The sequence below is a fragment of the Erythrolamprus reginae genome, chromosome 7, assembly GCF_031021105.1.
Source record: "Erythrolamprus reginae isolate rEryReg1 chromosome 7, rEryReg1.hap1, whole genome shotgun sequence".
Classification (NCBI taxonomy): Eukaryota; Metazoa; Chordata; class Lepidosauria; order Squamata; family Dipsadidae; genus Erythrolamprus; species Erythrolamprus reginae.
This window is the reverse complement of record NC_091956.1, coordinates 44352162-44378568: the sequence shown is the minus strand read 5'-3', so window position 1 is coordinate 44378568 and position 26407 is coordinate 44352162. Positions and strand designations below refer to the sequence as shown.

Below are 26407 nucleotides of genomic sequence, written 5' to 3'. Positions count from 1 at the left end.
ACACCAGTGCACTTATGTACGCCCCTTACTGGCCTCTTAGGAACCTGGAGAGGTCAATCATGGAGAGTCTAAGGGAGAAGTGTTGGGGGTTAGGGGTTGACACAATTGAGTCCGGTAGTGAGTTCCAAGCTCCGATAACTCGATTGTCAGGATTTAATTCAGCTGCCTTATCTTAATACTAATACTTAATACTTAAACAGTAAATTTCAGATTATACTGATGCCATACCGGCAGAATGGTACGTAATAACAAATAACATGTTAGAAATTTTTAATGAAAGTAGAATGAATGGCAAAATTCCCAAATCGTGGTCAGAATCTTTAATAACTTTAATCCATAAATCAGGAACTGGTAAGGAAAAGATAAAGAATTATAGACCTATATCATTATTAAATGTAGATTATAAAATATTTACTTCTATTTATGCAGATAGACTTAAAAAGGTTTTGAATGAGAAAATACATCAAGATCAAAATGGGTTCTTACCAGGTAGACAAATTAAAAATAATCTTAGAACAATTATTAATGCATTAGAATATTATGAACACCATTTTGGAAAGCCAGTATCGTTAATGTTCCTCGATGCCATAAAAGCCTTTGACAATGTAAATTGGATTTTTATAAAAATGCAACTAAATAAAATGAGATTTGGTACAAAATTTGTAAATTTGATTGACGCAATATATTCAAAACAATTGACAAAAATTATATTAAATAATGAGCAACTAGAAACATTTGAAATATTCAAAAGAGTTCAACAAGGCTGTCCGATTTCACCTTTATTGTTTATTTTATCCTTGGAAGTTTTATTGATAAAAATAAGAGCTCCTCGCTGCTGCTGCGCTACCAAGCAGATCAGCTGCTGGGTGGCCGAAGGAACCTTCCCTGGGTCTTCCCGGCCGCCCACGCAAAGGGGAAACCCCGGCTCCTCGCTGATGCCTGCCGCTTGCCCGCCCGCCAGCAAGAGGGGGAAGACCCAGGGAAGGTTCCTTCGGCCACCCAGCAGCTGATCTGCTCGGCGCAGCAGCAGCGAGCAGATGAAGATCGGGGTTTCCCAGCCGCCCACGCAAAGGGGAAACCCCGGCTCCTCGCTGATGCCCCCGCTCGCCCGCCCGCCGCCCGCCGCCCGCCAGCAAGAGGGGGAGAGATAGAGAAAGAGAGAGAAGGAAAGAAAGAGATGAGAGAGGGAGGAAGAGAGTGTGAGAGAGGAAGAAGCAAGATAGAGAAAGAGAGAGAGAAAGAAAGATGAGAAAGGGAGGAAGAGAGTGACGTCATCGGGTGGAAAAATCGCGATATAGCGTTTCGCGAAGATCGAGATCGCGAAACTCAAGGGATCACTGTACATCCAGATCCAGTCTAGATTCCAAAGAGATAGTAAGGTATACGTCTTTAATAAGAGTAAAGGCAACTTATTAATTACAAACCAGACTAAATTAATAGGGAAAGCATATAAATATATTATTGGACATCAAAATATAGACATAAAAGGATAATATGATAAGCTGGTGTAAAAATATAGGTAGAGAAATTGATATAGATACATGGGAAAATGTCTGGATCTCAAATTGGAAAATGACAAAGTCAGTTTCATTAAAAGAAAATCAAGTCAAGATGTTCTATAGGTGGCATCTCCCACTGAGTAGAATAGCAAAAAAGTTCCCGAATATGTCCCCATTATGTTGGAAATGTAAGAAAGAAATAGGTTCCTATTATCATCAATGGTGGATGTGTAGTAAAGTTAAGCTTTATTGGAAAATGATAGAAAGAATAATAAAAGAAAGAGTAATGCAAGAGATAGATACCGCCCCCCCCCCCCCCGGAATTTTACCTATTGGGTATAATTAGACAGAAATATAAGAAAGAAATTTTACATTTAGTTATTCATATTTTGACAGCAGCCAGGATAGCATATGCGCAAAATTGGAAAGAGGAAGAGGTTATTAAGAAAATATTAGATTGCGCTGAAATGGATATTATGACAAGACAGTTAAAAGACCAAGAGGAATCAGAATTTTATGTGATTTGGAATAAAGTGTATATATGGATAAATAAGAAGTAAAAGTAAAACTTATGTGAGAAATGTAGAAGTATGGTTATGACTTAAATTTTGTGTTCTATTTAGTTTATACAGTGATCTCTCGATTATCGCGAGGGTTCCGTTCCAAGACAACTCGCGATAATTGATTTTTCGCGATATAGCGGTGCGGAAGTAAAAACACCATCTGTGCATGCGCGCCCTTTTTTCCATGGCCGCGCATGTGCAGATGGTGGAGCCGGGGAGCGACGAAAGTTTGGAAGCCGACAGGTTGCTTTCAATGTTGGCTGCCCCCGCCCCCCCAGCACCCGCTCGTCCGCCGTTCGCCGCTCGCCCGCCTGCCCGGCCGCTCACTCACTCGCCGCTCTCCCGTTCGCTCGGCCAGCCGCTGCCCGGCTGGGGAGGTGGATTCGCCGCCCCCACCAGCCCGATCTCTCTCCGGTGGCTGGGGAGGTGGATTCGCCGCCCCCACCATCCCGATCTCTCTCCGGTGGCTGGGGAGGTGGATTCGCCACCCCCACCAATCCGATCTCTCTCCGGTGGCTGGGAAGGTGGATTCGCCGCCCCCACTAGCCCGATCTCCCTCCGGTGGCTGCCGCCCCCACCAGCCCGATCTGGGGAGGTGGATTCGCCGCTCCTCGCCGCCTTCGCCTCGCTTTGCCTCAGCTGCTGCCCGCTGCCTTCATCTTCTCCCCAAACTCCTCCTTCCCTGCCAAAGCAGCCACCGCAGTCGAGCGCGTGAGTGATGCAGGGAAGCCCAATGTCGCTGGGAGGGGAATCCAAGCCAGTGGCTGGGGACGCGGATCCACTGCCCTCGCAGCCCGATCTCCCTCTGTGTGGGGGGGGGTCCCGACGAACCGACGATCGGGGGCTGTCCGTCCCTGTTGGGTGGTGCAGGGCAGGCACAGGGAGGGAGGGAGAGAAAGGAAAGAGAGAGAAGGACCGTTGAACTTACCTGAAAGGTCTTCTCGATGCACTGCAAGGAGAGTCCAAGATGGGTAATTCTACAGTCTGATTGGTCGGGACTGAGTTTAATTTAAATATTAGACAGGCACCGCCCCCTTAGCCCTCCAGTCTAAAAGAAACGAAGGAGCAGTAAAGCCAACAAACATTTATTGAAACATTCAAGGTAACTAGAAATATAATAAAAACAAGCACAACCTTCCCACAGTAACCCCGGTCCCGAATTCGGGCGGGTTTGGACTCTCCTTGCAGTGCATCGAGAAGACCGTTCAGGTAAGTTCAACGGTCCTTCTCCAATGCACTTGCAAGGAGAGTCCAAGATGGGATATACCCAAGATATTAACCAAGGGAGGGAGAAGGTCGGACCGGGGGCTCTGAAAAGGAACACACCCGCTGTAATACCCTCCTCCCAAAAGCTGCTTCCACGGAAGCAAAGGAGTCAATTCGATAATGTCTGACAAATGTGGACGGAGCTGCCCAAGTGGCCACCCTACAAATGTCCTCTAGTGAAGCCTGAGTCCTCCAGGCCGCTGTAGTGGCCGTACTGCATGTAGAATGTCCAGTAAGTCCCTGTGGTATAGGGGACCCCTCAGTCCGGTAAGCCTCCTTGATGCATTCACACAACCAGCGGCTTATAGTCCTAGAGGAGACTTTGGTGCCCAAGGTTCTAGCTGCAAAGGACACGAATAAAGCCTCCGATATCCTGAATTCCTGAGTCCTGCGGATATAAATTTTCAAGGCTCGTCTCACATCGAGCTTATGCCACCGCAGCTCCGAAGGGTGAGTCCCCTGGGCACAGAAGTCCGGTAGCACTATCTCCTGTGCCCTGTGGAAGGTAGAGTTGATTTTCGGAAGAAAGACTGGGTCCAGTCTCAAGACCACTCTGTGAAACCTGCAGAGGTCCTCTCTGGTGGAGAAAGCTGCAATCTCAGAGACCCGCCTGGCAGATGTGATCGCCACCAAGAATGCAGTCTTGAGAGTCAATATTCTGAGTGGTACCTGGCGAAACGGCTCGAATGGAGGACCAGTTAAAGCCTGTAACACCAAAGACAAATCCCAGGAAGGGAACCGATGTACAGGAGGAGGCCTGATGTTGGCGGCCCCCTTCAGGAAGTCCCTGATCCAAGGATGTCTGGTGAGGGGGCGGTAACTGTCTCCTCCTAGTATCGTGGATAAAGCGGCCACATGCCGGCGCAACGTGTTTGGCGCGAGACCTTTATCCAAGCCCGCCTGAAGAAAGCCTAAGACTATGAGAGGGGAGGCCTTTTGTGGATCCACCTCCCGCTCCTCACAGAACTTGCAAAAGGAAGCCCAGGTCGCTTGGTAAATTCTTCTTGTCGAAGGTCTGCGAGCAGCCTGAATTGTGTCGATGACCGTGTCTGGCAAGTTTTGGCATCTCAGATTTTGCCGCTCAATCGCCACACGGTCAGCTGCCACCACTGAGGCTCTGGATGTGATATCGAGCCCTGGGAAAGGGAGATCCGACGATCCGGGATCCTCCAGTGGGGTGACACTGACAGTTGCATCAAATCCGCAAACCAAATGCGGCGAGGCCAGTAAGGGGCCAGCAACAGTACCTCTGCTCATTGCTCCAGAATCTTCCGCATTACCCTGGGAATGATGGAGATTGGTGGAAATGCGTACAGAAGTCCTGGTGGCCACTGTAGCCGAAGAGCATCTACCCCCTCCGCACCCGGCGTCGGGAAGCAGGAGAAGAAACGTGGGAGCTGAGAGTTGCTTCGAGTAGCAAACAGGTCCAAGACTGGCCTCCCAAACCTGCGAACAATGTCCAGAAAAACTGCGGGATCCAGCTGCCACTCCCCTGGGTCCAAGGTCTCCCGGCTCAGCCAGTCCGCGCACACATTCTCCACCCCCGAGATGTGCTCCGCCGACAGGGAAGCCAGATTGGTCTCCGCCCACCTGAGCAGGGACTCCGACTCCCTCATCAGTCGTCGAGACCGTGTCCCCCCCTGTCTGTTGATGTGAGACCGGGTAGCGACGTTGTCGGTCCGAACTAGGACATGCTGATCTTTTACCAGGTCTGCGAAACTGAGGAGAGCCAAGGAAACCGCCTTCAACTCCAGAAAATTGATGTTGACATCCCTCAGGTCTGATGGTTCCCAAAGGCCCTGGGCCAAATTTGAGGCAAGATGGGCTCCCCACCCAGTCAAGCTGGCGTCTGTTGTCACCGTAAGAAGGTATCGTTCCAGAAATAGGGAACCCCTTGTTAGAGCTGGGGAAACCCACCACTGTAAGGACCTTCGAACCCTTGAGTCGAGATGCACCTGTAGGTGAGAGTGGCTGGTCTTCCTCCTCTGGAATGGCAAGAGGAACCACTGGAGAGGACGTAGGTGATACCTGGCCCATGGAATGATATCGATACATGAAACCAGCGTACCGAGTAGCTTGGACAGGAAGGAGAGCTTGGGGTATTATTGCGATGCCAAGACACGAACGAGCTCCCTGATGGTGGACTGTCTCTCCTGGGACAGGAAGACAAGGCCCCTCCTGGAATCTATGATGGTCCCCAGGTGAGGAAGCCGAGTTGTGGGAGTCAAGTGGCTCTTGTCGAAGTTGACCGAAAAGCCGTGATCCTGAAGCGTCTGGATCGTTAGATGTAAGTCCTGATATGCAAGATCTCTTGTCCTGGACAGAATCACGATGTCGTCCAGGTAGGCCATCAGGCGCACCGATTGATGCCTGAGACCGGCCGTGAGGACATCCAGCAGCTTCATGAATGATCTTGGGGCCGATGAAAGCCCGAAAGGCATGGCCCTGTACTGAAAATGGGCCCCATCCAGGCTGAAGTGCAGATATTGTCGGTGAGGCGGAAAAATGGGGACATGGAGGTAGGCCTCCTTTAGGTCTATGGATGTCATGTAGTCCCCCTGCCTGATGGCTGCCAGAATGGACCTTAGAGAATGCATTTTGAACCTTCTGTACTTGACATAAAGGTTCAATCTCCGAAGGTTCAGTATGAGATGTACCCCTCCTCATGACTTCGGGACCAGGAAGATTGCTGAGTAGAACCCCATACCCTGTTGGGGTAGAGGGACCTCCTCGATGGCTCCTATCTCCAACAGGTGAGACACCTCCTGGTACAGAAGCCTCTTCTTGGGAATGTCCAAGGGAGCACGACAAGGTAGATAGCGGCAAGGTGGAGGGCAAAGAAACTCGATTCTCAGACCTTCTGAGACCATGGCAGCCGCCCATGGGTCCGATGAGGAGTTTGTCCAGACGTCTGAGGAATGGATTAGCTTGCCGCCCAAGGGGGTATCCACAGGAAAGTCATTTGGTCTTTCTGAACCCCCTGCTGGAACCTCTAAAGGGACGGCGGCCCTGGAAGGACCTGTTGCGATCAAATTGCGGGGTTCTGTCCGAACGAAAGGAACCCTGTCCGAAGGATCCTGGAAGGTAGGACCTCGAACCCTGGTTGTTGGTCGAGGCGGAGTCATTCCGAAAGGGCTGCCTCCGTTGGTAGGGAGTAAAGCGCCTTCCTTGCTTCTTGCTGGAGCTGGGCATAACCTTTTTCTTGTCCCGGTCCTCCACCAATACATCGTCCAAGACCTCTCTGAAGAGTTTCTTGCCCTTGAACGGAGAAGAAGCAAGGGCCCATTTAGATTTTACATCGGCCTGCCAATTCCGCAACCAAATGAGCCTGCGGGAGGCGACCGACGACGCCATTGCTCTAGATGCGAACTTAGCGGCATTAACCGTGGCGTCCGCGGAAAATTCTGTGGCCGCCAACAGTTTGTTTAGGTCCTGGCGAAGCCTCGCATCTTGGGGATCGACTCTGGACTGGATCTCTTGTATCCAGAGGATCGTAGCCCGATTAAAGAACGAGGCCGCAGAAGCAGCCCTTACGGCCCAAGCCACCATTTGATGAGCCCTGCGAACGACATTGTCCGCCCGTTTGTCCTCAGCCCTTAATCCGTCCTGAGACTCCGAAGGGACAAGGGCATTCGAGATCAAGCTGGTCACCGGCTTGTCCACCATAGGTAATTCCAGGAGATCTTCCATGGCCTGGTCAAAGGTGTAGAAGCGCTTGTCCAGGTTAGACAGGCCCTGGGCTGTCGCAGGGCTCTCCCATGGGCGCTGTATAGTCTCCAGAAACAAATGGGATGATGGCACATTAACGGTCTCCTGCTTTGGAAACACAAAGAGACCCCCTGTGGGTTGACCTAGGGCCGAAGGAACCCCCTGACCTCCTTCTCCCGCCTGGTCAATGGTCATCTTGGCCTTGTTCAGCAAAACCCTGATGAGGGAGGACTTGAACAGACCGGGCAACACGGGTTGTTCTGGTGGCTGTTCATCGCCGGATAACTCATCCTCCGCCTTGCTGAAGTCACCTCTGGAGAAGTCATCCTCATCCTTGGACTCCAGCATGGATTGAGAGGCCGGAGCTATCCAGGGGTCCCTGAATCTAGATGTAGCAGAGCCTGCTGGTAATTGCTGTCCCTGCGTGTAGGCGCTGACAATTAAGTCCTGCAGGGCCTGGGGCATACTCTGCCAGGCATCCTGTGCTGTGCGTAATCCAGCAGCCGTAGGGGTGAATGTGGCTGCTTGTGCCTGACCACATTGTGGAAGGATTGGCTGTGGAGCAGGGAAGCTGGTAGGCCACGCTGTTTGCCTTCCAAATGCCAGGGCCTCAGGTCTAGAAGAAGTTGAGGATTGGAAGGGCCTCTCCGGTGACCAATCCCTCTCTGAGGCCGAGCCTACAACCCCTGGAGTGAATAAGGGGGAGACCGGCGGAGGGATGGCCATGAGGGGTTGAGCAGGTAGGGAAGAAGACCTTTGAGAGGCCTCTAACTGCTTCTCAAGTGCTTTAATGCGCTTCTTAGCTTCTCTTAGAGAGGCTCCCTGTGAAGGCTTGGACTTTGGAGCCCTCTCCTTGGGGGTACTGGGCCTGGTGGCAGTGGCCTCCTCCCCGGCCTGGGTTGATTGATCAGCCATGGCAAACAACAACTCACAGGGAATAAATTCTGCTGAAGCAAATGACGTCTCTCTCACAGGCGACCGTTAAAAGACACAGGCTCCTCAACCACAAAGGTAGGACTGCGCCTGCGTGTCTCTGTCAGTGCGTCTGCTTGGCACCGGCAGGAACCAATGAGGGATTCCCCTGCAGCAAGCCTGAGGGGCGGGTGGCAAATTTGGCATGGTTGCCATGGGAACCCCTTGACACTCCGCGCGCGAAGAGAGCCGATCGGCAGTTTCGGCCCAACAAAATGGCCACCAGCCGGTTGCCATGGCAGCGCTTGATACATTTGAGCGCGGAGTGGCTTACTCGGCCCACATCGGGCTCACCCCAAAATGGCCGCCCCAGTCACCATGGAGACGGGCAGGAAGCGAAGCTCTCCCGCCCTCGAACACTCCGTTGGCGCCGATATTGAAGTCCCCGAGGCCGCCGGCTCAAAGCGTTTTCCCAGCCGATCTGCTGAACTCGCGAAGGCGGTACTGGCAATGCCTCGGGCGGCGCGATGGGGGTTGGGGGTTGGGAGGGGCGTTCTGACAGCAATCGCCCCCCCACCGAGGGCCAATTCATTCTCTCTGTACCGGGCCCCCTGGTGTATTCGCCACGGGGGGGGCGGACCCCCCCCCCCGAGGCGTCAACCTCGTCCTCTTAACCCGGGGTCTGGCTCGGAGCCAGTCTTCCCAGGCGCTCACTCCATAGCCCGCCTGACGGCCAAGGGAGAGGGGCCTAACAGGGAGGAGCTGCAGCAACCTGGATAGACCCACTGAAGGTCTAGATCCAGGGCTGCTGAGGAAAACAAAGGTCCCCCAACTGCACCTAAAGTAAAAGAGAAGAGAAATATGATTAATACATAGAAATAACAGCATCACATTAACAATTTTTAATCAAGAGAAACAAACTCAAAGTCCCTTTCTGCGACTGAGTTTTTTAGACTGGAGGGCTAAGGGGGCGGTGCCTGCCTAATATTTAAATTAAACTCAGTCCCAACCAATCAGACTGTAGAATTACCCATCTTGGACTCTCCTTGCAAGTGCATTGGAGAAAGGGAGGGAGAGAAAATTGAATGAAGAAGGGAGAGAAAGAAAGAGTAAGAGGTAGAAAGGATAGAGAAAAAGGAAGAGAAAGGGAGAGAGAAGTGACTCTTGGTGATGACGTATGACGTCATCAGATGGGGAAAACCGTGGAGTATTTTTTAATTATTATTTTTTGAAAAATCGCGATATAGCGTTTCGCGAAGATCGAGATCGTGAAAATCGAGGGATCACTGTATATGAAGTTTTTTTTATATAAGGTTAAACAAAATTTCTTCTTTTCATTTAAAGTAATAAGTTGCTTTAAAGTATTAATAAGGTATTCTTTTTTCTGTTATGGAAATTTGACTTCTAGAATAAGTGGGGAAATTGCAACCCTAATTTTATGTTAAATATATGTTTGTCAGTTTCGTCTTTTTTATGAAAAATTTAATAAAGTTTATTCAAAAAAAGAAGAAGAAGATACAATAGTGCTGGGTCTCTTAAGATCAATCATTTATTTAGAAACATAGGAGATTGAAAGCAGAAAAAGACCTCATGGTCCATCTAGTCTGCCCTTATACTATTTCCTGTATTTTATCTTAGGATGGATATATGTTTATCCCAGGCATGTTTAAATTCAGTTACTGTGGATTTATCAACCACTCTTTCAGCAAAATATTTTCCCACATTACTTCTAATCTTTCCCCCAACTAACCTCAGATTGTGCCCCCTTGTTCTTGTGTTCACTTTCCTATTAAAACACTTCTCTCCTGAACCTTATTTAACCCTTTAACATATTTAAATGTTTCGAACATGTCCCCCCTTTCCTTTCTGTCCTCCAGACTATGCAGTTTGGACCTGCTCAATTTTATCAATATCGTTTTGTAGGTGAGGTCTCCAGAACTGAACACAGTATTCCAAATGTGGTCTCACCAGCGCTCTATACCGCGGGATCACAATCTCCCTCTTCCTGCTTGTTATACCTCTAGCCATGCAACCAAGCATTCTACTTGCTTTCCTTACCGCCTGACCACACTGGTCAACCATTTTGAGACTGTCAGAAATCACTACCCCTAAATCCTTCTCTTCTGAAGTTTTTGCTAACACAGAACTGCCAATACAATAGTCAGATTGAGGATTCCTTTTGCCCAAGTGCATTATTTTACATTTGGAAACATTAAACTGCAGTTTTCATTGCTTTGACCACTTATCTAGTAAAGCTAAATCATTTGCCATATTACAGACGTCTTCAGGAATATCAACCCTATTGCACACTTTAGAGTCATCGGCAAATAGGCAAACCTTCCCTACAAAACCTTCCCCTATGTCACTCACAAAGATATTAAAAAGAATAGGACCCAGAACAGAACCTTGTGGCACACTGCTTGTAACCTGTCTCTACTCAGAATACTCGCCATTCATAATAACCCTCTGATATCTACGCTTTAGCCAACTGCAAATCCACTGAACTATCCAGGGATGAACTCCAATCTTGACTAATTTATCTATCAGCTCTTTGTGTGGAACCGTATCAAAGGCTTTGCTGACGTCCAGATAGGCAATATCCACGGCACCACCTTCATCCAACATCTTTGAGAGATAGCCAAAGAAATCAGTGAGATCAGTCTGACATGATTTGCCCTCAGTAAAGCCATGCTGGTTTGGGTCCAATAAATTATTGGTTTTTAGGTGCTGATTTATCCTCTTTTTGAGTAGAGTCTCCATTACTTTAACTATAACTGATGTCAAACTAACTGGCCTGTAGTTAATAGCTTTTTCTCTACTGCCCTTCTTGTGGATAGGCATAACACTGGCCATTCTCCAATCATCAGGGACATCTCCTGTTAAAAGGGATTGGTTAAACAAATCAGCCAGGGGGATAGCAATCACATATCTGAATTCTTTAAGAACTCTGGGGTGGATGCCATCTGGACCCATTGCTTTATTTGTCTTTAATTGTTCACGTTCTTTTAAGATATGGGCCTCTGAGATCACTGGAGCTGAAGCAATGCTATATCCACCCATAGTTTTATATTGTAATCTGCCTTCTGAGAAAACTGAACAGAAGTAGCTATTCAAATGGTCAGCGACCTCCTTATTCCCATCAATGTATGTCTTATCTCCAATATTAAGCTTTGTGATGCTGCAGTTTTTCTTCTTCCTATCACTAATACATCTGAAAAAAGGTTTTATCCCCCTTCTTCACAAATTTGGCAATTTGTTCCTCTTTTGAGGCTTTAGCAGCATATATTATCTGTTTCGCCTCTTTCTGTCTCATTTTATACACCTCTCTGTCAGCTATACTTCCAGACTCTTTATACCTCCTATAGGAAGACTTTTTTTCATTGACTATAACCCTTACATCATTACTAAACCATAGTGGTTTCTAATTCCTTTTACCTTTAGTTATTTACCTTACATACAGCCCAGTGGCTTTTAAGATGGCCATTTTTAATAGTCCACTGGGTGCTTGCTCTTGCCATTTTGTCTCTTCCCTTTAATTCATTATTTAAATATTCCCCCGTTTTATTGAAATTTGTTTTTCTGAAATTCAATACTTTGGTTGTAGTATAGGATTGCTCACAATCAGTTTTTACATCAAACCACAAACATAGATGGTAACTGCAGCCTAAGTGTTCTCCCACCTTAACCTCTAAAACCTGGTTCCCATTCATAAAAACTAAATGTAGAATATTCTCCCCTCTAGTTGGTGTCTTTACCAGCTGTGCCATAGCTGCTCTTGTAAGGCCTCTATTATATTCTTACTTTTGCATGTCGGAGCACTACAGATATTCCAGTTAACATCAGGCATGTTGAAACCACCCTTAATCACAATATCTCCCTTTACTGCTATTTGGGTAATTTCATCCATCATCTTGTTGTCATAATCCTCCAATTGCCCTGGAGGCTTATAGATCACCCCAATTCTAATGATAGAACCCTCTTTAGTTTGCATGCAAATCCAGAGAGTTTCTGTTCTGCCTGACTGGGCTCAGGCAATTCGTAACAGTCCAAGAAAAAGAAATTAAACACACACGTGCTCTTCTAATCAGCAAACTTGTATTAAACAAACAAAAAAGGGTTAACCAAAACAATCCTTAGTGTCAGGAAATAATGATAGTGCAAGGCGTAATTCAGCCAAATACAAAACACAGGAAAGAGCAAACAAAGACAACCTGCATGGAGCAGAAACGTTTCAGAAGTCCTTTGAATCTTTAGAGCAAACAGCAAGTCCCAGAGGTTTCACCTCCTATGTGCCTGAAAAGGCTGGGTTGAAATCCAAAGGCACGGAACAGAAACTTCAGAGCAGGAACCACAAAGTAACACAGATAAACAGACACAGTTTGCCTTGTGCCTCTGTTCCCTTTTATACCTTTAGCCCTCATTAAGGGAACCACACCCAGCCCTCAGTATAAGAACCACACCCAGCCCAGGTGCTACTCTGATCACCTGTAATAATCCTTCAATTGAGCCCTCCTTTGCATGGCTCTTCGGCTACGCATGTCTATGAGCTGGTCTGCAGAGGAATCCAAGGAAGAAAGACTGTCTGAGGGACTGCCTGCCAAATCCCCTGGGCTGTCTGCTGGGTCCTGCGTGCTGTCTGCCAACTCCTCTGAACCAGTGGCCTTATCCTCATGGCTGTCTGCCACGTCTTCCTGGCTGTCAGCCAGGCTTTCGCACTCACTTTGTGCCACATCTCTCCCATCTGTGGGAGCAACGGCTGGCCCAAGCCCAAACACAACAGTCTCCAACTCTTTACATGTATTTTGAATTAGTGTTGCTTTTAGACTTTCCTTAACATAAATGGCTAGTCCACCTCCCCTTCTCTCTATGGATATTTTCCATTCATTGAAGTCCTTAAACCATGTCTCAGTTATGGCAACCATATCCAAATTATCTCTAGATATTATGGCCATTAACTCACAGAACGTGATGCTCAACCTTTGAGTATTTGTGCACATTACCTGAAGAACATTATTATCATTATTCGTTTGTCTCTTATCCTTAACAACTACATCTATTTCATTTACAGCTCCATTTTCATAAACTTCAACAAACTGATTTATCTTCTTTGGCTGGGGACAGAAATCATCCACATAGGTTACATCTCTGTCCCCTTTACCTATTTTAAATGCCTGTCCAAAAAAAGATCTCAACTCCTCACCAAGAACCTGGGTACCTCTATATGATGGATGCAAACCATCCCTCTTAAACAACTCCCTATTAGACCACCTACTAATATCATGACTAAGATGTCCAAAACCTTCTGTTTTACACCACTGCCTTAACTACTCATTAAACTCTGCAATACAAGTTGTTTTATCCTCCTGACCATAAACCAGTAACACCTCTGAGAAAGTCACTGAATCAGTTATTCTGCCCAGCTCCACACTAAGACATTGGAAATCTCTTTTTATTCGATTAACATTTCTCTGGGACAAATAATTTGTGCCAAGATGCACCACCACATCAACATTATTATCTTTACTTACAGCCTTCACAATATTTGTAATCCGCCTCCTGTCCCTGCTGGCAGTGGCCCCTGGGAGACACTTCATTAGCCTCACCACGTCCTTACTCTGTCTCAAATCAACTCCTCTAACAGTCGAGTCACCCACAAGGAAATGCATCCTCTGTTTATTTCCACTAACTGCACCTGATGGTTTGGTAACGCTATGCACCTCTCTTACAACAACTTCCCTTTGGAACATCCCTTCATCCACTACCTGGGGGGCTCGCTAATGTCCACAGCAACCTCAATATTTAAATCTGCAAGAACATTATAGGAATTAGATAAAGGGAGACCAAAATTGCTGTGTCTGTGCTCCACTGCATGTAATCTTCCTGAACCAACAGTTGTCCACACAGCCCTTCTCCTTGAGGGGCACTGAGGAAGTGGAGGCTGCACACATAGCTGCATTACAGCACGTGGCTGGGACAATCTTTCCATTTCTGACTGCAGGGTACAAACTAAGGACTGCAGCCTAGAGATCTCACCATATAAACTAGATGTCCTTATGCAAAGAGGGCAGCACCCCAAGTTCCACAAGGTACTACAGAACACAACAACCAAACAAGCGTTACACTGCACCAAGCCAGACATCTTAACAATTTATTGAAAAACAAGTACTTACCAAGAAAATCAACAACCCCTGTAATTAAAATTTTGAAATTTTACACAGCTGTAAAACAAATATAACACTGAACTAAGCCAGTAATTTTGAATTAAAATAGAATCACAGTCTCAAGTGCACTACCCCTGAATGTATTATTACTATTTTTGGTTTACAGCTATATGATTCGTGTGCCTGATGGCCACTAGTTTCTCACCAGCCCCTTTGAATTCATGCAGCAGAAATAGAAAATGGCTTCTACGGTACCTTCCTTCTTTTTAAAAAGCTTCTTCATTTTGTTAAGTTGTCTAGAACAATTATAAAGCAGTCTTTAAAAATTAAGTCTAATAATTTGAACATTCTATAGGCATTTATAGTTATTGATTTACCTCATTGCAGCAAAAAACAAACAGCCAGTTTTAGCCTTTGTCTCTCTCTACAGCAACTTGCCTCTGTGCAGTTTTAGTTTCACTTTCGTTTTAGCACATGGGCTTGCTGGCAACTTCAATCAATCAGCTGAGTGTCAGGAGGCAGTTAATCAGTAGCTTCTGCTAATCAGGCTCTGCTGCTGTTTGCTGCAAGGAGGTAAATTGAAACCAAAGAATGGGGGTAGTTGGGTGGGGGCTACAGTTTTTACCCTCTTCTGGGAGGTAAAAAGGTACATCTTATATTCCAAAAATATGGTAAGTTAGTTTTTTAAGAGTTGTCAGAAATTTCTACTGCTCCTTAATATAGTAGTTGTACATTAAGTCAACTGAGTTTATTTAGGTAGGCCAGCCTTTTTTTCTTATTTCCAGTTAGTTTGATTACTCTGTTCCTGAGCATGATGATGATGTTCATCCATTGCTTTCAAAGAGGACCTTCACATAATTTGATGTTAAGTGCTGCTGTTAAGCTTTAAATTTTTCTTCTCAAAATAAATGTGTGTCATATGATACCATTAGTTTAACCCCACATCTCAGTTTATTACACATTACACATCAATTCAATATTTACTAATAAGTCATAATAGTCTATTACTGTGGCAAAGATTAGTGTTTGAGAATACCATGGACAGTCAAGACTATAAAAAATAGATCGCTGAGTATATATCAGTCCAAAGTTTTCATTTCAGGCATGGAGCAAATTATTATTCTTTGGATAAATTAAGCAAAGACAATGAAGAAGCTTTCAGTTTAAAAAATTGGAAGAAAAGAGAAGAGGATGACCAAAAACAAAATGGAAGGACTTACTCACAGTGGTGACGGATGCACTCTTTATAATACTATTAAAAGTATCATACTTTGAAAACTATAATTATACCTTGTTTTCTTCTCTATGCATAAATCCTTCTTTTATATACTTTATTTTTTAAAGGATATCATTTTCTTAAAATCATTTAGTATAAAACATCAAACATAAAAATCCACACCAAGTTTTAAATAGGCAGACTAATGCCTTTTTTCCAATATGGAAACAGTCTACCCACCTCTACTTCCATCCCAATTCTGATAAATGTTGGGCAATTTATTCAGTTAATTTTTTTTAAAAAAACTATCTATGTGCATATATTGAACATCACTGAAACTGAACCCTTTATTTATTCATTTATTCATTTATTCATTTATTCATTTATTCATTTATTCATTTATTCATTTATTCATTCATTCATTCATTCATTCATTCATTTATTTATTTATTATAAACTTTATTAAATTTTCCATAAAAAGACAAACATGACATACGTACATTTAACATCTATTTGGGGTTACAATTACCCCACTTATTTTTGAAGTCTTTCTAATACATAAAAAAGAAAATTCACTAATAACTTGTAAAATTAATATAAAATGAAAAGAAGAATTTTTGTTTTTATATACTTATTACCTATAAGGTTAACAAAATATAACTAATTCTAATATCTCTATATACTTTCAAGTCATTTATATCTTATTTTTTCCCTTTTATTTAACCATGTATACAATTTATTCCATATATCGTAAAATTCTGATTCTTCATGATTGTTTGACCGCCTTGTCATCATGTCCATCTCGGCACATTCTATAATTTTTCTTATTACCTCATCTTCCTTGGGAATATCTCCGCCCTTCCAATTTTGTGCGAACACAATCCTGGCTGCTGTCAAAATATGGATCATTTTTTTTAAAAAAATCCTTTTTATATTTTGATTTGTTATACCTAATAAAAAGAATTCTGGCATTTTCTTTATGTCCTGTGAAGTAATTTCTTTTATCCATTTTTCTATTGTGTTCCAATATGACCTAGTTTTGTGGCAAGTCCACCACTGATGATAAAAAGAACCTATTTCTCGCTTACATTTCCAGCAATTTGGAGACATGTTAGGAAACATCTTTGCTACTCTATTTGGTGGCAAGTGCCACCTATAAAAAAATCTTGATTTTATTTTCTTTTAATGAAACTGATTTTATCATTTTCCGATTAGATGTCCAGACTTTCTCCCAAGTTTGTAAATCAATGTCTCTTCCTAAATTTTTGCACCAACTTATCATATTATCTTTCAATGTCTGATCTATGTTTTTATACCCTATCATATATTTATATGCCTTCTCTATTAGTTTACTCTGGTTTGTAGTTAACAAATTGCCTAGGAAGTTTTTACTCTTCATAAATGAATATATTTTAATATCTTTCTGGTGTCTAGACTGTATCTGAATATATTGCCACCAATCTATTATTATTCCCTCATCCTGTAATTTTTGTCTTGATTTTAATTTCATTTGATCATCTATTAGGTCTTTATATTTTAATATCTTCCTATCCTGCATTAGGTTAGGATGACAAACTGCATCTAATGGAGAAATCCATTCTGGGATTGTTAAAAAATGATCTTTCTCTATATGTTTCCAAACTTCTAGTAGATATTTTCTTATTATGTGATTTTTAAAGTAAGAATATGTTTTATCTTTATCATACCAGATAAAGGCATGCCAGCCGAGCATAAGATCATAACCTTCCAAGTTTAATATTCTTCTATTTTCTAGTGTCACCCAATCTTTAATCCAAGATTAGGCTGCAGCCTGATAATACATCTTCCAATTTGGTAATGCAAGTCCGCCTCTTTCTTTGATGTCTTCTAATGCGCTTAGTTTTATTCTCCCTTTCTTCCCTTGCCATATAAATTTTCTAACAATCGTCGTTAGGTCCATAAAAAACTTCCCTCCTGGATTTATCGGTAGTACTTGAAATAAAAACAGTACCTTGGGTAATATATTCATCTTAATTGTTGAAATTCTCCCTATAAAAGATAGTTTCAAATTATTCCATATTTCTAAATCTCTTTTGATTTCACCCATATGTTTTATATAATTGTCATTTTTTAAAGATATAGTTTTAGATGTAATCCAAATACGTAAACATTTCACTTTTTTAACTATCTTCATATTTGTAATACATTCTAATTGATTTTTCTGTATTACTGTCATGTTTTAAACAACTACTTGTATCTTATTTCTATTTATTGTTAAGCCCGCTACATTGCCATATTCTTCTATCATTTCTATCAACATGGGTGTTGTTATTATGGGATTTTCAATTATAAAAGAACATTAATGACATTTGTCTTCCTGGATGTTGTTCATAGAATTCTAAAGTATTTATGATCATTCTCAAGTTATTTTTTATTTGTCTGCCTGGTAAAAAACCATTTTGATCTTCATGGATCTTCTCATCTAAAATCTTTTTGAGTCTTGATACATACATTGAAGTAAAAATTTTATAATCAACATTTAGTAAAGATATTGGCCTTTAATTTTGTATCTTATCTTTGTCAGAATCTGTTTTATGTATCAATGTTATTAAAGATTCTGACCAGGATTTTGGAATTTTCCCATCCATTATGATCCAATTAAATATTTCTAACATATTTGTAGTTATAACATCACTTTCAATTTTGTACCACTCAGCTGGTATGGCATCTGGTCCTGTAGCTTTGTTGTTTTTTTGGTTTTTTAATATTGTTTTAAATTTCATTATTGTAAATGGGCTATTTAAACTTGTCTGTTGCTCTTCTGATAATTGAGGTAAGTCTAATGAATTTAGGTATTTAAAAATCTCATCTTCTTTTACTTCCTCTTTTTTATATAATTCTTTATAAAATTCCTGTACTATTTTTGCTTTTTCATCTGTTTTATAGTTTACAATTCCTTTGCTCTCTACTAATTTCTTTATTATTTTTGATTGTCTATTCTTTCTTAATTTATATGTGAGCCATCTTCCTGTATTGCTGTTTGGCTCTTTTAATTTTTTCGGCTATTTTATTTTGTTCTATAAGTTTTATTTTATGTTTAGCTAAATCTATTTTTCTTTTTGTTTCTCGGTTCTCTGAATTATGTTGTAGAACCACTTCTAGTTATTTTAATTCTCTCTCTAGTTGCTCATATTCTATCTTCTTTTCTTTGTTTTTCTTGGCAGTATAAGTAATCAATCATTAAACCCCTAATATATGCTTTGGCCGTGTCCCATAAATTTTGGGGGGAGGTTTCTGAATTTGTATTAATTTTGAAAAAAAAATCTAATTCCTTTTCAATCCATTCCCTGTAATTTTTTTCTCTTATGATGTTTCTGTTCATCTGCCAGTTTATTTGTTTCTTATTCCTTTTCCAATATATCACTAAAGGATTATGGTCTGCCCAGGTATTTGTATCTATCTCAATTTCTTTAATTTGTTTGGTGGTTGATTTCAAGGCCCAAGCCATATCTATTCTTGTCCAAATTTTGTGTGGGTTTGAATAAAAAGTATATTGTCTAGTTAAAGGATGTCATTCCCTCCAAATATCATTTAATAATAATTCGGACCTCATTTATTGAAATGTGGTAGGTAATATCGTTTTCTTTTTCTTATCTTTCTTTTTACCTGAATGGTCTGAAGATCTATTTGAAATTGCGTTAAAATCGCCAATTATAATCAATATTTAATTCATTTATCTTATAATGTTTGTAAAAATCAATTTTTTTATCATTAGGTGCATAAATAGAAACAATGACAAGAGGTTTTGGATCAATATTCAGTTGTACAATTAATATCCTGCTTTCCTGGTCAGTATATACCGTGTTTCCCCGATAGTAAGACACCCCCGATTGTAAGACATATCGGGGGTTTCAGGGGGGTCGGCTAATATAAGCCATACCCCGAAAGTAAGACATATGTCTTACTTTCGGGAAAACACGGGGGGTATTGCCGCCGGATCCTCTCTACGTTAGGCTTGCTTTTGCCGCCGCCGGCAGTCTACGAGCGTCCGCTGGCCGCTGCTGCAGTCACTTTCTGCCTCCGCTGGAGCCGGCTGTGGTTTCATCCTCTGCTTGGAGAGGTAGCATCCTCTGCTTGGAGAGGACTTTGGAAGTGACGCCGGCTGCTGTACCAGTTTCTTTCCTTCTCCCCCACCCCCAATTTTTGTAAGGAAGCGCTGAAAGACACCGCGGAACTTACCGCTGAGTAAATTTATTATTTTAAAGCAGCCGGCGTCACTTCCAAAGTCCTCTCCATGGCAACTCCTGTCTTGTTTGCCTTCGGACCCCAAAATACCCCCCACGCGCCCTTTTCCATGGGCGCACAGTCCCCATCCCCCTGCCAGCCCATGGGGGGGGGGCGGGGAGGTGCCGGCAGTAGAAGGCGCTGCCCCCGCCCGCCTGATCCGCTCCCTCTCCTCTTCCGCCGAAAGCCAAACGGCACGCCCCGCCGCTTAGGCTTTTGCTGCTTCTGGAGGGGTGGGCGCCGATCCCCCCCTCCAGGAGCAGCAAAAGCCTAAGCGGCGGGGTGCGCCGTTTGCCGTTTGACATCGGCGCCTTCCCCTCCACGAGCAGCAAAGCCTCAACGACGGAGCCGAAAGGCAAACAGCGCACCCCGCCGCTTAGGCTTTTGCTGCTTCTGGAGGGGTGGGTGCCGATGCCGAAAGCCTCAGCGCCGTTTGGCTGCCAGGGGGGCGGGGAGGAGAAAATCCTCCCCCCCTCCAGGAGCAGCAAAAGCCTAAGCGGCGGGGTGTGCTGTTTGCCTTTCGGCTCTGACGCTTAGGCTTTTGCTGCTTCTGGAGGGGTGGGCGCCGATCCCCCCCTCCAGGAGCAGCAAAAGCCTAAGCGGTGGGGCGCACCGTTTGCCTTTCAGCATCGGCGCCTTCCCCTCCACGAGCAGCAAAAGCCTCAACGACGGAGCCGAAAGGCAAACAGCGTGCCCAGTCGCTTAGGCTTTTGCTGCTTCTGGAGGGGTGGGCGCCAATGCTGAAAGCCTCAGCGCCATTTGGCTGCCAGAGGGCGGGGAGGAGAAAATCCTCCCCCCCTCCAGGAGCAGCAAAAGCCTAAGTGGCGGGGTGCGCTGTTTGCCTTTCGGCTCCGACGCTTAGGCTTTTGCTGCTCGTGGAGGGGGGTGGTGCCGATGCCAAATGCTTTCCTTCCGCGGTGGGGGGTGCAGGGCAGGCACAGTCAGCCCCAGGAGACAAAGAGAGAATGAGAGAAAGGAAAGAGACAGAAAGGGAGGGTGAGAAAGAAAGAGTGAGAGATAGAAAGGATAGAGAGAAAGAGGGAATGAGAGAAAGGAAAGAGAGAGAAAGGGAGGGAGAGAAGGAAAGAGTGAGAGATAGAAAGGATAGAGAGAAAGAGGGAATGAGAGAAAGGAAAGAGAGAGAAAGGGAGGGAGAGAAGGAAAGAGTGAGAGATAGAAAGGATAGAGAGAAAGAGGGAATGAGAGAAAGGAAAGAGAGAGATAGAAACGATAGAGAGAAAGAGGGAATGAGAGAAAGGAAAGAGAGAGAAAGGGAGGAAAAGAAGGAAAGAGTGAGAGATAGAAAGGATAGAGAGAAAGAGGGAATGAGAGAAAGGAAAGAGAGAGAAAGGGAGGGAGAGAAGGAAAGAGTGAGAGATAGAAAGGATAAAGAGAAAGAGGGAATGAGAGAAAGGGAAGAGACAGTGGTGAATACAATACTGTTCAGGTTGTTAATAAATGTTAATTTTATGGTTAAAACAAAAAATTCGACAATTTTTTTCCAATATAAGACATACCCCGAAAGTAAGATGTAGGGGGGCTTTTGGGGGTAAAAAGAAAGTAAGACGCTGTCTTACTATCGGGGAAACACGGTAGTTGTTTAGAGTTTATTGAATTTTCAGTGTACATTGCAATACCTCTTTTTTTATTATTTGCTAAACTAGCATACATATTCCCTATTTTTGGATTATATAACAATTTTCTATTGTTTTTTTTAATATGGACTTCTTGTAGGATTATTATCTGTGCTTTTAAGGTTAGAAAATATTTGGTTTCTTTTCCTTGGTTCATTTAGTCCATTTACATTTACTGAAAATATTTTCATATCTTCTGACATATTCATTTGTAATATTTCTTGGTTTCTTTAGATTCTCGCTGTGGTTGTTTTCTTCTTGTGCCCAGGTCTTCCTCTTTTTCCTGGCTGGTGGCCCCCAGCTCATCTTCTTTTCTTATAGACACTTCCTTTATTGTTTGTTCAAATTTACATATGCCGCTTGTTTCATAAAATTCTCTGGCGTCTTCAATGTTCTATAATTTTACTCTTTGAGATTGCCTTCTGGTATGAGCCAGCGGAAGGTGATATTTTCTTTAATTAATATTTTGGTCAGGAAATAGTATTCCCTTCTGCTTTCTTGCACTCTTCTTGGAACTTGTTTTAGTAGTGTAATTTCTTTTCCTTTATCTTGAAGTTTTTCATTCCTTGTCCACTTCAAAATGTCTTCTCATATAGTTTTTCTCACAAATTTGATGTGGACTTCCCTCAGTAAGTTGTGTCTTCAGACGTAGCCAGTTTGCACTCTTTAAAGTTCATCAATTTCTTATATTAGTTCCAGTGGATCTACCTGAAGAATTCCTCCTATAATTTCTGCCATTTTTGCTTGAAGATCTTTGTCTTTTTCTTCAGTTATATTCTGGAATCTCAATCTGTAAGATGCATGCTGTAACTCTAAGTGTGTGATTGATTCATCATATGCTTTGTTTGGGAAATCAGTTTTGTCTTCAAAATAATCTATTCTTTGTTCAACTTTATCTATTTTCCCTTCTACTCTCTTAATTCTTTGCTCATTTTCTTTCAGAGTCTGTTGTATTTCCACCACTTTGTCATCAACTTCTTTCATCTTTATTTTCATTTCTCCTGTGTCTGCTTTCAATGCCCCTATTTCTGCTTTTAGTTCTTCACGTTGTTGTTTGGCTTCAGTTTGAGATTTCTGCATAAAATCTTGCACAGCGGCTAGTGTTTCCTGAATTGTCAGTAGCGTAGGTTGTGATCGTGATTTTTCCTTTTCCTTTTCTTTTTCTTTATCTTTAGCTAACATACTTGTAATTGTCTTTTGATGAACAAGTGAAGGTAGTGGAGATACTTGTGGAGAGATAGAGGTGGTTAAAGTTGGTTTTTTAATTGTCTTTGTAGTGGTGCAAGTACTTGTCATCCTGTGTATGTCTTGTGACTATATTTTATTTGGAGTAAATCTAATTTTCTTAACTTTTTTTTTTTACAATATTTAATATTATTTTCAATAGAAGTTGTATGTTATTTTTCAAAAGGATAAAAATCCTTTCCTAAATCTGCTCCGCCTACTTTTTAGCAAGAAATATATTTTTAATTAATTAGAATAAACTCCAAACAAGATTTATAAAATTACCATGGTGAATCTAAATTAAAAGACAAAGCAGTATCTAAATTCAATTTATGTAAAGCTTCTTTCCCTAAATCTTAAATATTTACATATCACTCTTCAAAAATACAATAAAATGTGTTATGTAATCTATGCTTATGAAGATTAGAAAGTAGAAGGGTAAAAAGAGGAAAGAAATTATTCAAAAACATAATTAAATTCGTGCTTAAAATACTTTAAAATACTTTATAAAATATTGTATATATTGTAATATCACTTAATAGTAGTCAATTTTCTATAAAAAAGTTGAAATCCAATACAGCCCTATATCAGATATAATTGCACTAAAACTTTATAAAACCTTAAAAATATAGCTTTAAAAAATCATTTAAAACCAAGTATAATTAATTCCAGTTAGATTAAGATGGTAGAAAAGTAAATATAAATTCTAATTAGAAACAGTTGAACAGGTAAATAGATTTTTGTCTTAACAATGGCAGCCCTATTCTTTCAAATTGAGGTACACCAGGTCAGGGAAGAGGAAGTTTAAAATTAACAATTCATTATAGTATTTAAATTTTAATCTAGAAAAAACACCTTACAATAGAACTTAAATGCAAAAAGAATAATAATAGAAAAAAGAAACACCAATATTTATGTCTAATATATTCTAATATAATTATAACAATAAAATCTTAGTATTTAATATAATTTCTTTAAGACAACTAAAAAGAAGCCTCGTAATAACGACAGTTATATTCAAATACAGTTGATTATACTTATTTCAAATATGCTTAATTATATTTAATTATACTTAATTTCTTCTGTTCTTGTTTGTTGATTGTAGGTCTCAAACTTTAAAATCTTCTCCAAAGATTATTTTAGTCTTTTGTTGTTGTCCAATATATGTCCAATTATAATCCAAAAAGGGGTGTCCAATCACGTTCTCAGTCCAAAGTCCAGATCAAGTCCAAAAGGTAATTTAATTATAATCCCAATAAAGTCCCAAAGTCCAAAGTTTAGTTATAATCCAAAAGTGTTTAAGTCCAAATATAATACAAAATTAAGATGGAGATCCAAGCAGTTATTTTGATCTAACTCAAATTCATTGTAGTTCAATTTTCAATGCAAATTCATTTATAACAAGATCTTAATTATATTCCACGGTAAAATATTAATTCCTTATATCTGTTGCAATCCAAAAAGTTTATTTGCGATGGTTCTTTCCAGGCTGTGCAGTTAGTTCATGTAATCAAGCTTTATTTAAGGTAGATTTTTCTTATTCTTTTGCAAAGAGAGTATATCTGAATTAAAAAACGAAGTTAATTCTTTCCAAGTCTCTCATTTCTTTTCTATATTCTCTTTATTTCACCAATTTATTTTTTCTTTTCGTAGTTAATTATTCGAAGTAAAATTTCAAGGGCTATCCTTCCGCAGCTCGTGTTAACAAAAAGTTCCAACAATTGCTGCCGGTTTGAAACTCTTGTTTTTCTTTTTTGTTTTTGAATTTGATTTTTTAGCTAGTTCCCATCTCCTAGACTCCGCTTCAGAGATGGGAATTTAAATGCGAATAAAAATATTTGCCAAATTTAGTTTTATTCTTCATTGTATTTAGTACCGAGGAGGAAAAGAAAAAGTTCCGGCTACACTTTTTGCCCAATGATTTTAGTTTTCCCTTATTGCTTTTTTAAGGTCGCCTTTTATTTTAAGAGATTAATAGTTTGAAAAGTTTCTAAACTGTCACGATAAACTTGTACCTTAAATTCTTCTTTTCTTCTTATTTCCTTTTTTCCCCCTGCTATGATGTTTTGACTTCTTGTAGTTGTCTTCTCTTCCACCTGTGTGGTCGAGCTGCAATAGCCGAGCCTTCGTGAGATGAGACTCGGTTTTTCCTGCTCGAAAGCTGCGGGGCAAATCCTCCCCTTCGGAGCTTCGACGTTAGCTCCTTGGGGTCTGGGGAGCCCCCTGTTCTTTGATTGGACTGTCCGTGTCAGATCTAATTGCTTGAAGCGACCCTTGGAGTGGAAAAAGGAAGCATTGGGAACAGAGCCCTGTCCCCGAGCTCCCACTACAGCTCCAGTCCAAAACGGAAGTTTGTTTGTTTGTTTGCTTGTTTGTTTGTTTGTTTGTTTGTTTATTTCTTTATTTCTTTATTCATTCATTGTATGCCGCCCCTCTCCGTAGACTCAGGGCGGCTCACAACAACAATAAAACAATATACAACAAATCTAATAATTTAAAAGTCACTAAAAAAAACCCTTATTAAAAAGCAAAAACATACACACAAACATAAACATGCATAAACTGTATAGGCCCAGGGGAGATGTCTCAATTCCCCCATGCCTGATGGCAGAGGTGGGTTTTAAGGAGTTTACAAAAGGCAAGGAGGGTGAGGGCAATTCTAATCTCCGGGGGGAGCTGGTTCTTATATGTTCTATAAGTTTATAAGCTTATTTGTCTGTCTACTTTCTTTCATTTTTCTTTCTTTTTTTCTTTGTATGTTTTGTTTGTTTAGATTGTTTTTTATATGTAGAAATTTGACCCCATTTGCTGAACCAGTAGCTATGGTTGGCTTGCCACACCTCCAAACCAGTTCCCATTTGCCACTGCTTCAAACTGGCTGGCAAAGAACCCTCAATGCACAGAGAATCAGCACCCAGATGTAATGAACATGCACAAGTGCACAATTATGAACTGCTAGGGAAGATAATAGAAACTGATCCCGACACACATCTGACAAAAGAGATGAAGAGTCAACTGTTTGCCAAGCTATAAATCTCACTGAGTAAAATAAGTTTAGTTATTATCTAAGTAAAAAGTAATGTTTCTTCATAAATTGTAGTGAATATATATCTTACCTAAAATATATATTTTTGACATCTTTGAAGGAAAGTTGAGAACAACCTTAATAATAGTCTAATTAACAATAACTAATTCTAATAATTTATAAAGGGAAAGAAATTAGAGTTCTTAAGCAAGTACCCAAAAAATTAAGGGACAACAGAAGAGGATACCGACCACTAGCAGAACTTCTAAATAAAAGGAAAATCTCCTTCAGATGGTTAATTCCAGAGGGAATGCTTATCACATGGAGGGGGGGGGGAATAAAAGTAGATAACGAACTTATGGCACAGGAATTTTACGAAGAACTTATAGTGGAAGAGAAGGTAGAAATAGAAAATCAAAAACAGGTAGAAGAACCACTGATAGACTTAGATATTGGGAAAGAAGGGAACTCTAAAGGTAAAGAACAGGAGAAAGAAAGAATGTTAACAAGAGCACAGAAAGAAAACAGGACAAACAGAAGACAAATAAGAAACTAAAAGGGGATGGGAACAGAAATTAAGTTAATTTCAATCAATGTAAATGGTTTAAATTCACTCACTAAAAGAAATAGTATATTTAACAAACTATAAAAACAAAATTTGGATATTATATGTCTACAGGAAGTACATATCCCACAAAAAAAATGAAAAGCAATTAGAAAATGAGAAAATTGGGAAAGTATTTACGGCTTTATCACACAATAAGAAAAGAGGGATTGCAGTTTATGTTTAAAAAGAATTAGATCCAAGAAAAGTATATGCAGCCAAAAAAGGAAGAATTTTAATAACGACCGACAGTAAAAATTATTAATGTATATGTATCACTAGTTGCCATATATGCACTGAATAAAAATATCAAAAAAAATTCCACAACTTGC

The 26407-nt window shown here is 41.5% G+C and overlaps 1 protein-coding gene across 3 annotated transcripts in view; it reads right to left on the bottom strand.

Moving 5' to 3' along the window:
• LOC139170349 (polypeptide N-acetylgalactosaminyltransferase-like 6) overlaps positions 1-24762 on the bottom strand; it is a 306275-nt gene extending 281513 nt beyond the window's left edge. Inside the window, exon 1 of one of the 3 annotated variants that reach the window (XM_070757439.1) lies at positions 24462-24762. The gene's annotated coding sequence lies outside the window, so the exon portion shown is untranslated. Of the gene's footprint in view, positions 1-17315; positions 17357-23518; positions 24075-24461 lie in introns of those variants that run through there. The other 2 variants (XM_070757437.1, XM_070757438.1) reach the window with 2 other exon arrangements.
• Between the last annotated feature and the right edge of the window lie 1645 nt (positions 24763-26407).